Below are 6,000 nucleotides of genomic sequence, written 5' to 3'. Positions count from 1 at the left end.
ACCAAAATATAAAAATAAACGCACAAGACCAAACTAAAACGCAACCACAAAAATCGCATTTCAAATTCAAAACGCGATTTTTGCCGAGGTTAAACTATTTTATCATTGTCACAAACGGAATTTTTCACCAGCGATCGGATCGTTTTGGACGCCTGTTCCTCGCCCTTGCTGCCACGCCCACCGACGACCCTCTTTCACCGCAGCCCCCATTTCAGCCAGTGCGTGCGAAAACGCAGCTAAAAAATTGAGCAAAAAAAAAAACACACACTGATTGTACGTTTTAGGGCGTTTTCTGGCCACGGTTTTCATTCTTTTCTTGGCCCTCTTTTATTTTCCTTATGGCCTCCTCATAAGTTTTGCGTACGCATCAGGACGGCCGCGGGGGGCTGAACTTGGTTTATATCTCTTCATTTGAGCGGACCGGCCAGTTATTTATTGTATTTTATGTGCTTGCTGTTGTTGCTGTTTAATTGAAGGCCAAGAGCTGCCGCATTGCTGCATGCATGGCAAACATGTCCTGGTTGCTGCTTTTGCTGCGGTTGCTACTGCAGTTGCTGCGATTGCTGCTGCTGCTGCTGCTGCGTTGCTGTTGTCGCCCCTCCGCAGCTGATGGCCACTGGCCAGACATGCCCTTATTTGCGCTGCCAGCCAAAACGTCCAGTGCATAAATTATATATGCCAACAGCACAAATTTTTCGCTAAATACCCTTGATATTTGGTTACGGCTGGCTGCATTGTTTGTTTCCAAGATCGAGATTTTGAGCTCTGAATAACAATTTTATACAACACACTTAATATTTAATTTTAAAATGTACCTGAAACTTTAAAATAGATTTTCAATTAAGTTTTCAAATGTGTAAAAAATAGATTTCCGTTTGTGCCTGTATTTAAATAAAGATCGAAATTCTAGAATCCCGAAACTGTAACTCCCAAAATGAATGCTTTTACGGAAGCGGATAAGTCCGATTTTTACATTTTGCCCTTCAAAACTGAATTCAATTCTCATACTACCTGCAAAGGATTGTATGCTTAATAAATGCGATCTTTATTCAGCGAATCTGTTTCACTGGCAGCAAAATCAAAATCGACGACAAGGGCATTCCTTCTTCGGTACCTTGATGAAAACCTTCTCCCACCGCCGACGACGCAACTCGATTTTCATTTTGGCATTGGCTGTTTTTGATTTGGGACTGACTGACTGACAGTTTCTGTTGTTTTCTGATGTATGTAAGCGCGGTACAGAAACAATTTGGTTTCTACATATTTTATATATATGTATATACGAGTGCTCCTCAACGGGGAAAAGGAGGACTTGCGCAACTTGGGGCGAACCACTTAGAATATTGTAGCAATTGTATTTGACATCCATAAAACATGCGATCGATTGGCCTCTTTAGGCGGGTAGCTCGCAGATCATGCAAATCGCTTGGGTCGAGATCAATTATAAATGCAACAGCCGCCGTTGATAAACATAACTCGGACGCGGCGGTGCCAAATACAGTGGAGATCCCCAAAGACAGACAGACACCGGAGCGGGTATAGTCGATAAGAATCTTGGGTCTGGCCCAGAGCGTTTATATAAGCAGCCAGCCAGCATCCGTAGAACGCGATCGAAGTGACAGACATCGATCAACGAGGCGACCAGCGACATTAACGCTGCATAAATTGCCATAAATTACATCAAACAGACTGTGCGAGTTGAGATAGAAACCGAAACCGAAACCAAAACCAAAAATGAAACCCCAACCCAATCCCGCTCTCAGATCCAATCCCAAATCCCAGGACCGAAACTCCACGCATTGTGTGGGTATGATCGTAACATAGATATGCGCTCTGCTGTTTTGTAATGCGATAAAACCCGAAAAAGTCAGCATTTAAACCAAAAATAGGTTTTTTTCGCCACTCCGGCTGATGGAACACCCCAAAGACAGATCCAACACATCGGGCACATCCCAGAGCGCTAACCAGATACGCATCATCGTTTGGCTAAATGCTTACCCAGTTTGGGCTTATCCCAACCCCCTCCAAGTACCCCTTTTCTCTACCCAGAAAAAAACGTAGATCGATATGTTAAAAATCGCGATTAAATGCGTCGAGCTGAGACATTGTGAAAAAAACTTTGATTGACACGGCCTTTGTGCTGCAATTGGATTGTAGAAGAGACACGCCGAGTGACAAAGGTACTGGTGGGAGTTCTCAAATGGCTATTGTAAGGAGAACGATCCTTAAGGATGATGGCAGGATACGATGGAATGTTGCTTGGGTTAATGAACTTACCACCTGCAAAGGAGCACAAGATTTCGATCTCATCACATCCTTCAATGCTATAATGTATCGCCAAAAAACCCCAATGTTTGCCTTGACCATTGAATTTGTTTCTATAACCAAATCTAAGCATAGCCCAAAATGGAATAATCGCATCATAAACGCTTCATAAACATGTGCAGATATTTGAATTGTAATGCAAATGACACAAGGCACAGCTCGCAGCGCGGAAAATCAAAATCAAGTCGAGAAACAAAAGCGGACTTGGCAGGCAACAGGCATAAAAGTCGTGATACTAACAAATTTCATTAATGTACAACAGCGGCAACAAGTTGCGGCAGGCAGGCAAACTCGCTCGATGATCCGATCCTCAACCGAATTGGAAGCCCCATCTTCATCCGCATCCACGGCCACATCCCCGAACTGCGAAATCTGCAGGCGATTCCATCCATTCATAAAACGAAGCGCACTCAGCTCCGCAGACAGACAACAAACACTAAGCGCATTGCATGATTTTGCATAATTTTATGCAAATTTACGCTGCGAGACGATCGGTGGTGCGCAGGCCCCCCTCCCCCTCCATTTTTTTTCAGTTTTTTAACATTTTGAGCGGGCGTTGGGGCGTGGCAATCGCCATGTCTACGACAACATGATATATGCCACATGATGTGGCCCACGATGCGGCGAACAGTAGCAATTGCTTTTGTTGTACAAGGACACGATTATGGAACGTCCAGGATACGAATTCAGTGGGCTTTTATATTCTTTAAAAAGCTACGATCTTCACACAATTTATGCAAAGTGCAAAACGTGGCAGCCAAAAGTAGATTTCTGCATTTTTCTTTTGTCTTCCTTCAGTGTTTTGTTTTCTTTTTATAAACATTTTTTTGGCCAAAAAGCATGGACAAAATCACCTACCGTTCTGTTTCAAGGCAAGTCGAATCTTAGAGTTGACAATGAAATTCAATTTATGGCTTAAAAAATATTGTTTAAAGCATAACCACTAACGGAAGTGTACTTTTGCTGGGGCAGCAGTAGGTTTTAAGTTCTCGGTAAAAGAAGCCAGCAACCCCCACACAAAAATTTTAGACAAGTGCACAGTGGAGCAATAGTTAATGTAATAATGCATCTAATGCTCTATTCATGTTGTTAAATAACCTTTTTAATAGTGGTTTAGTTTCTAAGAGGCATAGCAAATAATATAATATAATATAATATATATAAATTCAAATTTAATATTGAGTTAAGATATTTATTCCATAAAGCACCACTGTACATAATGGAGGATCCCTCGTTGTCTGTTCCTGCGAATTGGGCCTCCGGTGGCTCAGAGGTGCCATGGTGGTGCTGTGGTGGTGCAGTGGTTGTGTGGAGGCCGCCCGTCATCCAACGTCAAGTTGGAGCGATGGACGGACGAGGACGAAGAGGGAGGACGAGCTGACTTCTGGCTCTAATCAGATTCAGATGTCGTCGAAAAATGCGCGACGCGCTGGCCATTTTAGCCAGCATCGCGTAACACGGTAGTTGGGCCAACTTAGGGCTCCTCGGCTGCCCTCCGTTTCTGTTTCAGTTGCTGATTCTGATTCCAGTGGCATGCAGCTGAAGCTGAAGATGAAGCTTGAGCTGAAGAAGAATGACGAAGTCATAGCCGAGATGCGTCAATTTTAGATTCAACAAAAATGATTGCAATGCATGTTGGGCCCGGATTCCGTCCTGGATGGATTCAGGATTGAGGAGACGAGCTGAGACGAGACGAGCAACCAGTTTGGTGGCACAGACCCACCGTCTGTCAGGGGCAACTTGTGAAATGCCAATTTATTCGTTAGCAAATATTGCATCTGATAGAACGGACCCCGAATGAAGGCTGGCTGGCTTTGGCTCTGGTTCTGGGTCTGGGTCTGGGCCTTACTGGGTCTTTTCGGGCCTGAACCCGAACTCCAGGCCTCTGATTTCGATTTCGAGTGGCAGTGCAACATATGCAGACATGACTGCCAGGATCTCGGGACTCTCGGGTCTTCTTGGCTACTGAATCATGTGTAAAAATCTTAAGTGCAAACAATTGTACGCGTTTATCGTGTCTCTGGGGCGACGACCACCATTGAAGCTCCATCGGAATCGGAGGTAGCCCCATCGGAAAACACAGGAGTCGAACAGAAAGGGCAGTGGAGTTGGTCTTTTTTTTGGCGGACAGCGGAAGAGCCCAGGAAGAGATTCCGTTTAATTAAGCTTGCTGATTCTTTAGGCGGTTTTTGTTCTCTCGTCGTTTTTATTTTATTTTATTTTTTTTTTGTTTTGAGTAAAAATTGGTTTAAGCTTTTTTTGGAAAGCCCTTAAGGTGGTACATCGATCCGATCGATCGGCTCAGTTTTGCCAAAAATATCCATCAAATTGATCAATGCTCATAAATCAAATGCGGATGCCATGGCGAGTATTATAAAAGTTTGACTCGCTTTTACTGGAAATTGCCCGCAAGAGGGCCTGGCTGTCTGAAATTAGTTTTGCCCTTGCCTTTTTTCGTTTGCCTGATGCGTCCGTTATGACGACGCACGCTGACCCAATAATTACGACCCCCTCCTCAATCCACACCTAACCAGCCATCCAGCGACCCATCGATCCACTTCGGCATCCATCCATCCGACCATCATCCATCCATCCATCCTCCCGAGAAATTGAGAGTGAAACTCAAGCGCAGACATTCTATGCGATACATTTATGTTGGTATTTTCGGAAAGCCCGCGGCGAGTTGAACATTTTTGCTTATCAGTTAGATACAGCCTTAGGTTTTCCATGTTACCGGATACTCTGCAAACAGCTTTGGGGGATTTGCATTTTATCGAGATATATAACATACAATTCTAAATAAAAATGTATTTATCAGTTCAAATCAGTTCAAAAAGCTAAGGAAAATATCTAAGAGACTTTATTATTAAATATTTAATAATCATTAGAAATAAATCCTTATATTTGTGGCAATAAAATGCAATCATTAAACAAATAAATCACAGTTTGTGTACGATATTATCTCTTACTAAGAGTATCAAACCTTTTACTTTTTTACCTTTTACTCTTAACTAATGTTCCAAATGACTGGCTAAAATATAATTTTGTGATTGCTGGCTATATAGCACGCGTCACACACGCAGCTAAAATTATAAAGCCGCTTAAAGTGGTTGCGTTAGTTATATTGGAAGATTTTGGGAGAAGTTTGGACCGCGGGCGAATGTCACACCACGCGATAAGCAGGGGGTTTCGTAGAGTCTAGACGTCTTCTGGAGGCTGGGATTAGAGATTGGTATTAGGAATTTGGTGTTTTGGCGTTTTGAATTTTTCGATTTCTGATTTCGGTTTCAGCCTGACCGGGCTAATCAATTTTAAATGTGTTTTTGCGTGTCAATCGCTTGTTTGCGTGCGCGACTTTTATTGATATGCTTTTTGGTCTTTTGATTGTTGCCAAGGCATTTTGGTTAATAATTATTGCCTGGCTTGACTTAGCTTGCCTTGAAGTCACTCCTCCATCTCCGCGCTGATAGTTTCTCGGTTTCTCGATTGTTTTTCTGAGTGAAATTCATTTGATTTATTGCACAAATTATGGAGACAGCGAGCTGGCTAGCTGGCCAGGTCTATTGGCCATTATGCAAGACAACAACCTGAAGCGGTGGCAAGCGACAACTATAACTATGTATAACCACGATGAGCTGGAGCTGCCTTTACACTTGTCTCTGTCTCTTTGGCGCA

The sequence above is a fragment of the Drosophila mauritiana genome, chromosome 3L, assembly GCF_004382145.1.
Source record: "Drosophila mauritiana strain mau12 chromosome 3L, ASM438214v1, whole genome shotgun sequence".
NCBI lineage: Eukaryota > Metazoa > Arthropoda > Insecta > Diptera > Drosophilidae > Drosophila > Drosophila mauritiana.
This window is presented reverse-complemented; position numbering follows the sequence as displayed.